This window comes from Dermacentor albipictus, chromosome 1 (genome assembly GCF_038994185.2).
Source record: "Dermacentor albipictus isolate Rhodes 1998 colony chromosome 1, USDA_Dalb.pri_finalv2, whole genome shotgun sequence".
Classification (NCBI taxonomy): Eukaryota; Metazoa; Arthropoda; class Arachnida; order Ixodida; family Ixodidae; genus Dermacentor; species Dermacentor albipictus.
Genome location: NC_091821.1, coordinates 466,005,999 through 466,014,894, shown reverse-complemented (window position 1 = coordinate 466,014,894; position 8,896 = coordinate 466,005,999). Strand labels below are relative to the sequence as shown.

General features: G+C 49.0%; 1 long non-coding RNA gene across 1 annotated transcript; it reads right to left on the bottom strand.

The window, feature by feature from the left end:
- Window positions 1-5,344: 5,344 nt before the first annotated feature.
- Window positions 5,345-8,648, bottom strand: LOC139054809 (uncharacterized). Its single transcript, XR_011511520.1, has 3 exons — window positions 7,959-8,648; window positions 6,877-6,968; window positions 5,345-6,091 (listed from the first exon to the last, which is right to left on the bottom strand). It is a non-coding gene; the product is annotated as an uncharacterized lncRNA (long non-coding RNA).
- Between the last annotated feature and the right edge of the window lie 248 nt (window positions 8,649-8,896).

Genomic DNA, 8,896 nt, shown 5'->3' with positions numbered 1-8,896 from the left:
AGCCGGATACTAGGGACGTTTGGGATAGGACTGCCATCTTGAAGGCGTAGGGTGATGGCGTCACAGGGTCGGTGATCAGATTGGTGTTTGGGAGGGCGACCCCGCTGAATGGGCTTGTATAGCAGAAGCTCCGATTTAGCCGGCGAACAGCGCAGTCCAGTCCCTTGGAGATAGGCTTCAACGGTGTCAATCGCCGTTTGGAGGGCTGATTCCACTTGACCATCACTGCCTCGGTACGACCAGATGGTGATGTCGTCGGCGTAGATGGTATGGTTGATATTGTCGACTTGCTGTAGCTGCTTGGCAAAGCCAATCATGACTAAGTTAAAGAGCATGGGAGAGATAACGGAACCTTGCGGGGTGCCTTTGCTGCCAAGGGGAAGCTGGTCTGATCGTAAATCCCCGGCCGAGAGGGTAGCCGTGCGATTGGAGAGAAAGTCACGGATGTAATTGCAGGCTCGCTCTCCCAGCTGGAGGTTGGAGACCTGATCAAGGATAGCTGAATGGGAAATGTTATCAAAGGCTTGAGTAAGGTCGAGTCCGAGAATGGCTTTCATGTTACGAGAACGATCGTTGAGCACTTGATGTTTGAGCTGCAACATAGCGTCTTGAGTAGAAAGGTGAGGGCGAAATCCAATGATGGTGTGGGGATAGAGAGAGTTGTCCTCGAGGTGACTGTTGATGCGTGCTAAGAAGGCGTGTTCCATCACCTTGCCTACGCATGAAGTGAGGGAGATGGGCCTTAAGTTATTGAGGCTAGATGGTTTGCCAGGCTTTGGGATTAAGATAACGTTGGCAGTCTTCCAGGCGGCTGGAAGGGCACCACTGCGCCAGCAATCGTTGATGTAGTCAGTCAGATGGGACACGGACTCGTCATCGAGATTGCGAAGGCTTTTGTTAGTGACCCCGTCTGGCCCTGGAGCAGAACGACCATTAAGCTTGCGTAGAGCGGCGCGTATTTCAGATACGCTGAAATCGGCGTCTAGTGTAGGGTTGGGGCTACCGATGTAATTGCTGTGTGGACTGACTTGTCCCCTGGAGGTATATCTGGTGCAGAGGTAGTCAAGCACCTGTTGTGGACCTTGCTTAAGGGTCTCCGTATAAAGGAGCTTCTGCAGCCGATCCTGTTGGGTGGTGCGGGTGGTGGTGTTATCAAGCAGATGTTTGAGGAGTTGATGATTCTGTTATATAAGCATCTTCTATCGTGAGGGACTGCTCTGGTCTTATTCATGCTAGGTCAAAATTTTAGTGCCAGAGCAAGGCACAGCTAGTAACTAATAGATGCAAAACATAAACGCTGCAGCTGCGTAAAAATTAGCAGGCAGGGCTGTGGAAGCAACGCGAGTTGTTCCCGTCGTGTAAATATATCACTGCGTGCATCTTGCGGTGAAATTGTTTTGGTCGGCAAGGCCTTTCGTGGTATAACTTCTTCTGATGACCGTTGAAGATGTAGACAGCATGAACAAACGCGATGGTGAACACTTTTATCAGTTCAGGAAAACGACGAATGAAGATACGAAATGTGAGACAGAGAACTAAATTCTGAGAACAATTTATTTCGGGCAAGCAGCTACTTAAACCAATTGCTTAAACACAGCAGCATCCACACGTGACGTGGAAGCTTGCATAACGCTCTTTGTAACTGTGCAAAGTGTGAACTTCTCTCTTCCTTCTTCTCTTTCAATCCCCTTTCCCCCTTCCTCAGTGCAGGATAACTTACCGGGCTCACAGCCTGGTTAACCTCCCTACCTCTTCCTTATGGCTTCTCTCTCTCTCTCTCTCTTTGAATATATAACGTCGTAGCAGCTAGCGTTGGTATATCATTCTGTTTTGATTATGTTATGGCTTTCTTTTTTTGTTTTTGCAAATGCAGCCACTGTGGTGCTGAAGCCACTCCAGAAGTGTCGTTGCACAGACATCACTCCGCGCATTTCGTATACTAGACAGGATTAGATCAGCGGCGTCATATAAAGTTATATTCGTACGTTAGGACTGTTGCAGCTAACGTAATGCCGAGTGAAGTGTTTTTTTTTCTCATGCGTTCGGCTTATCATACACAGATCACTCTTTTGTTGCTCGCTAGTGCAGGTGGTGGGATATGTCTCCCTAGCTTCTAGAATGCTGTCTTCGTTAAAATGCACTACAGGTGGCACTCCTCTAGCCAGCTGCGCATGCGACCGTTACACGACGACGATACGTGTGACATCGGTTGGCATAGCGGCACACTCACAGATGACGCAGCGGTCCCGTGTATACCAGGCGACAAGTAGGAAAGCACGCGTAGCTGGCGCGCAAGCGCAAGGAGTCATTCTGGAGGTCAGTGGTGCAGGCACAGAAGTAGTCACGTGACCAGGCACTGCCTGAAAAGCGTGGCCCGAGAGTCTTCTGATCTAGTCTGCGCACGCGCGCATTCGCTGTTCAACGACAGTCGTCGGTTTGAGAGGCCTCCACAGGCGTACCATCGACCGGGAGAGTGCACAATCGCGGTGATGAACACTTTTATCAGCTTGGGGACACGACGAATGAAGATCCGAAATGCGAGACAGAGCACTAACTTCTTACAAGACTTTATTTCGGGAGAACCGCTACTTCTGCACATGAGCAGCCACACGTGACGTGCGTGCTTGCATAATGTTCTTTTTACTGCGAAGCTGTATATAAATCGGATCCCGGGATTTTTTCGTATCCGTCGACAGAACAGTTGACAGGAAACCATTCCCCGAATTAAAGCGAGAAATGTCTCTCTCCATTGAAATTACGCATGCAAGGCACACCCTAGTATTCGTTTCAATAAAGAAAAGCATGAAACAAGTGCAAAACCACATGATAGATGATAAGGCGCGTTCGAACAATGCGAAGCACGTAGCGTTCGCCGCATGCGTTTCCTGGTAAAGATTACGGTAGTAGAATATGCAGTTGCCAGGTAGCGGCAACTGTAGCAAACGAACCAGGGAGTGACGGCACTACACTTTCATGTGCAAAAGAGAGCTCGCCTAGACACTGATTTCATTTGTGTTCTGTCAGCCCAATGGAAAGGCCACGCATAGTTAGGATTCCTGAAGAGCAACGTAGACACGGTGAGCATCGACGGGAACAGCAACGTGAATAAGGACGATGGCGTCGTGATCATGCCAGGCAGGATGCAGTGGCTCTTCCCCAAAGCAAGCCGCGCACTACAGTGTTTACCACAACGACCACAAATAAGTTATCGATGTAGCTTTAAAGAAATAAGGTTTTGGTACCGTGCATCTGATTGTCTCAATGTCAATAGTTTCATGTAGTGCATTGCTCAATCGTTCAAGACTACGCCACATTGGTCTATTAGATCAGGTGATACCACAGCTTGGCAGGCGAACCATCTTCACAGCGTGGATCGGAGCCCGATTTCTTTATTTCTTCATCGCGGTCTTGCACCACAATAATCCTGCTTAAAACACACACACACGCACAAACAAACAAACCGACGAGAATAGGCGCCCAGTCGTGTGGACCCCGCAAGTGCAGGCCAGCCTCTCAAACAGTTGGAACGAACTCGTTCATATCTGTGCGAAGGATGCCACCGGCAACGTGTATGTGATTCGCGACAGTGCCTATGCTGTGCATGTGAACAACAACGTCAGGATTCGTTTCGAAAAAATTTCCGTAACTGGTTTGCATGCTCCTGTATGCTTAACACACCTTTGCGGAAGAGGCCTAATATGCCTAAGAAGACCGTATCAATACTGAGTTGATTGTACTATACAAGCACTGGGCCATGTAAGCCATACATGCTTAAAATTTCATGTTTTACTGCGCTACCCCCATGCATGCTCCTTTTGACAAAGGTACAACGAGCGCTAAAAAAAAAGAAATAGAGAAAAGGAAATACCTAGCGCATCTGCTTTTCCAGCAAGCAGAGACATTCGAAGAGGTTAAAACTGCGTAGAAGCTGCTGACCATTTCAATGGCAGCTCGGTATTGTCAGGCACACTGAGTTGCCCGCCAAGAGTTTCACAAAAAACCTTTTCATTATGCGGATTGCCCGAGAGTAAATTTCTCTGCACTTATTTCTTTGCGGATGTTATCTCTCCTCTTCGTTCTTTTTTGTGCTTTAATGACGCACTGCAAGTCGAATCCCTGAGCCCAGAATCATCGCTATATATAACGGTTGTACGTCGTCAGACAATGAGCATCGCCCATTAGAGACGGCGGAACGACCCCCGGAACGAGCCCGTTCTGCGGTTGATTGAAATTTCCTCACATCGGGATAAGGAGATAAAGGACCCCGCAAAGTACGCACTCGGCCCCTCGGAGTATCGTCCGCTCACGATGAAATAAACGCTTAGACAAAGCGCTCGAGCAAAGGGTAGTTCAAAGCGAGAAGACAAAGAAAGTAAGAACTTTGAGCGCCGAGCAACCACCCAGAGCCTCGCTTTTTCCCTAGTGAATGAGACACGAGTGCCCCCTACAGTGCGCGCCTGATTTCTCCGGAATCCTCTGCTAGGCGAATGCTGCGATGCCTGGCGACGGAAAATAGCAATGAAAGAAGAGGGCAACGCCGAAAGCGCGCGAGCAAATTTGCAAATTGCGTCGGCGAGCGCGCCAATGTTAAGGAGCCGTAGGCGAAGGCTCTTCTGGGAAATGAGTTCTGCTCTATAAGAAGATTACGGGCTTCCTTTCTCCGCGCCTCTTTTGTCTTGCGAGACCCTCGAAGGCCCTTTGTGGTTTTGGCACCAACTCGGTCCTCGCGCCGCAAGAGGGTGCCGGAAAAGAACTTTCCGGTTCATCGCTTGCCGTCGCTGTCGACCGGAAAATCGAGCAGTCAGAGCGGCACGAGCGAGTGACGGCCGGAAATCCTGAGCGTTGGCAAATGGACGGCGCGAACGTCGATTGGCCTAAGTATACCAAAAAAGGGACAAGGAAAAAAAAAGAGAAAGCGGTAGAACAATACTTTCAACCCGCCCTCACAGGAAACGAGCAAGCTGCCCTTGCAAGTGATTTCTTCTTGGAGAAGCGCTATCCTCGGAGCAAATTAGAGTCCATCAAATTTCGTTTTTTATCGCGATAGCATTTAAACGGACGCTCGACGTCCATTTTCGCCTACTGCGCCGCCACTGCCGTTGTCATGCCGATCCGTTGTCGGTGGACGCGCGGTTTGCGCATGAGGGTTGGCCGCAAGAACGACAAACCCCAGGGGACTTGCCTCGGTGGCGGAGCCAGAGCTGCGTTTAGCCTTCGCGCTTCGGGGCATGAGCGTTGTGCGCAGGCGCACTATAAGCGCACCGACCTTCCCGCTAACTTGCAGCGTGCATGCGTGCTGTGTGCCTGATGTCGCGACGAATGCGTGGCATGACGCACCGGGCGCTCAACGCAATGAATACGTTTATTGCAAGACAAATATACATACATATATATGTGGAAAGGTGAGGTGAACACGCGCTTCACTGGCACGTGGCATCTTCGGCGTGAGGTACATCCTCCTTTGCGCAAAAACAAACAAACAAGGACGTAGATGTCAGTTAATGTCGACCGAAGCATTCCAAAATTTTAATGCGCACGACACATAACATAAAGAAAAAGTCACGGTATTTGTACACCATCTTTATCACACGTCAGATGCTTCGGTGGTCTTCACTGTCTGAGTAATCATCTTGGCGCAGTTGTCGCGTCGTCTGGAGGGGGTCAATGGGTGCTTGGCGGTGCATTATGCTCCGATTGGTCCTACCGGAGATGCCATTGCGGCCACGGTATCTTCATCAGTCGTGTCACCATGGCTGTCATCGTAGTCCCGAAAGCGAAAGCGCTCCTTAGTTGGCGGCAATGGGTGCTGATGATTTCGTAGAAGCTGCTTCCCGTCCTCGGTCAATACGTCGTATGATCTCTAGGAAGCTGAGTATGCTGAATGGCTTGAGCTCTTGTTTTCCACGCAGAGTTCTTGACTCTGACCGTGTCTCCAGGTGCGAGGGGTGGCAGTGACCTTCGTGCGTAGCTCTTCTGACGACGTTTCGGCAGGAGGCAGCCAGGATTACCTTGCACGTCTGGTAGCACTGTGCGTAGCCTTCTGCCTTGCAGTATTTCGGCAGGCACCGGGCCGGCCTCCAGTGGTGGTGTTCTGTGAGCAAGGAAATCAAGCCAAAAGTTGTGCTTAGCTTCAGTGGTTTTCTTCAAAATGCGTTTAAACACCTGCATGCCCTTTTCCGTAAGCCCGTTAGAGCGTGGAAACCGGGAACTGGACGTAACGTGGTGATAGTCATACGCTCGCACGAAAGACGCAAATTCTCGACTTGACAACTGCGGCCCTTTAGCGCAGCAAACTTCTACCGTTATACCGCAGCGGGTGAAAATTGCATTTCCAGCTTCTGAAACAGCCCTTGCTGACGTGTCTTGTGACAGTACTTCCGGAAAAGTTTGAAAGGGCATTATAGGCGCTCAACTACGATTTTCCGGCATACTCAAAAATGTCACTTCCAACTGATAGTCCTGTCGCGGACTATCAAGTCCGGGACAGGACGCATATTCAGTGATTCTTGCGGCTGGCTATATGCGTACTTTTTGCACATACTACATGCCTGGACAAATTCCTCAATGTCGGCATTTAAGACGGGCCAAAAAAATCAATCTTCTTGCTCTAGCTTTAGCTTTTTTGATGCCCAAATGTCCCGGATAGGTGCGCTGCAGTGTTTCGTATTTCACTGTGGCTGGAATCACAGCTTTGCAGTTCTTTACGAGTGCACCGTTTACGTGGGACAGCTCTGCTTCAAATGGTTTTCACCGGCCTTCGAGTAGTTTTACACTTCGCATGTTCACGGGGACCATCCTTAAATGTTCGTCCCGGCTCATTTCAACAGCCAGCCGTTTCCACATGCTATTGCTGATAAGTGACGAGACCATGCTTACTGCGCGCACTTGTGTGTCTTCACTGTCGGCGTCACTCTTGTCGTCGGCGATTGTGGCCTTTCAGAGTAGCTCGGCCAGCACCAGCAGCTTTCCTGGAACACAGTTGATTTCAATGTCGTAGCATAGAGAAACTCATTGGTAAAGAGCGGACACTCCCGTAGGGCCCCGCGGCCGAGCTACCGCACTGTTGGTAGCGCCCTGAGCAGCTGGTCAGACCGCTAATATGTGTCTTCCGAGATTTTGGACGCGTGATTTAGCTTTATTTTGGTTTCAGTTTCCATAACAATGCGTTCGATCCTGAGTTACCTCTGGCTGCAAAATTGTTCAATACACCGGCCCGGGCGGACCGCAAGAGCTTTAATATTTAATTTTTAAGCATGCCGTACGAATGGTTCTAATAAAGTAATAGTAAAAGCCGCCAGGCTTCTCGAAGAATCAGCAAGGCTGAATTATCTCATGCTGACTGGTAAAATAATGCGATCAGGGTTTCTCCTCATCGGTTGCTTTTCTCACTTGCACACAAGAGAAAGCAGTGGTTCCATACAAAAAAAGCTCTTTTTTCTTGTTTACATAGGGAATTGGAAATAATAAATACTGAATCACACACTTGATAAATACACAAACTACAAGAGGAATGGCTTAGCAATGACCAGCAACGCGTCAATTAAGAGTGGCGCATGCGAACCTGGCCAGGCGCATGCAGCATGCAGTCAGGTATACATCCTTCACAAGATGATCCCAAATGCGCATTACACTGCGCATTTGGGATCATGTACATTATGTGTAATGTACATTAAATGCACATTACACGGGTGAGTCACATATAACAAGTTCCGTGCATTAAATTGATGGTCTTGCACTTGATTTTTGGAAAATTACGCGTTGGAAGTAATGCAAATGCTCTTCAGGAAAAGATGGTTGCAAAAACAAACAGATGGATGCGCGGTAAACGCGTGACACGGCTCCAATTCTATGCTACAGGTCCAAAATACGCTCACCCAGCATAACAAACGTCTTGCTAACAATGTTCTTAACGCAAGACACGGCAAAATTATGTATCCAGAGAAAAGTAAACACATTACCGCTCGAGCGAGGCGGCGTGTGGAATAGCGCGGTAGGTGGGCGTAACCAGCAGCACATGGCGGGCGCAGCATCAACGTCTCTATGGAGACGAGATGCCCGGACGTAACACCGTAGATGTATGATAAGCTGTGTACTTTTGAGGTAAAGTGCAAACGCCAATCTATACGCCGCCTGGCGGGTGGTCAGACCCTTGCTTGTTCGGCCGCGAAGCGAGTCGAGTGTCCGCTCTTTAGGTAAGTATGTTTCTCTATGGTCGTAGCGCAACAAACGTATAAAGAAACGCTGCAATCTGAGCGGCATATCTCCTATCGCTTTCTGCGAGATTGCTACCCATAGGCGATGATCAGTCTCAATGATAAACTTTCGCCCGTACACAAAGTGATTGACTTTCCCTCAGCCGTACACCATCGCCATATTCTTTTTCAGTTTGAGAGTATATTTGCTGCGTTTCCATTAGTGCCCTAGAAGCGAATGCAGCTGGCTTCCACGTGTCGTTGTGGCATTGTGGCAACGCCGCTCTGATCTCATATAGAAACTTTTGTAGCTTTACTGGGATCAAATATAGCTGTGGCGCTTTGCTCAGGCTGTCACACAGTTCCTGCCATTCCGTTTGCTGGTTAGCCGTACATCTGAAAGTGCTGTCCTGTTTGATTAGGTATCTTAATGGCGTTGTCCTTTTGATCAGCAAGGGCAAAAACTTGCTGAAGTAGATTATCACGCCAAGCATTGTTTGTACTCCTAACTTGTCACTTTCGTACTGCGTTATACTCCTTATCAAAGTCCTGTTTGTTCTCAAGCCATCTTGGTCGATCACATCCCCGAGGAATTCGATTCTCTCGACGCCAACAGCGCATTTGTCCGAATTGAACGTTAGCACTGCCTGTAATACTCTCCTGAGTCGATAGTCATGCCACTCCTTTCACGAACCGCAGACTAG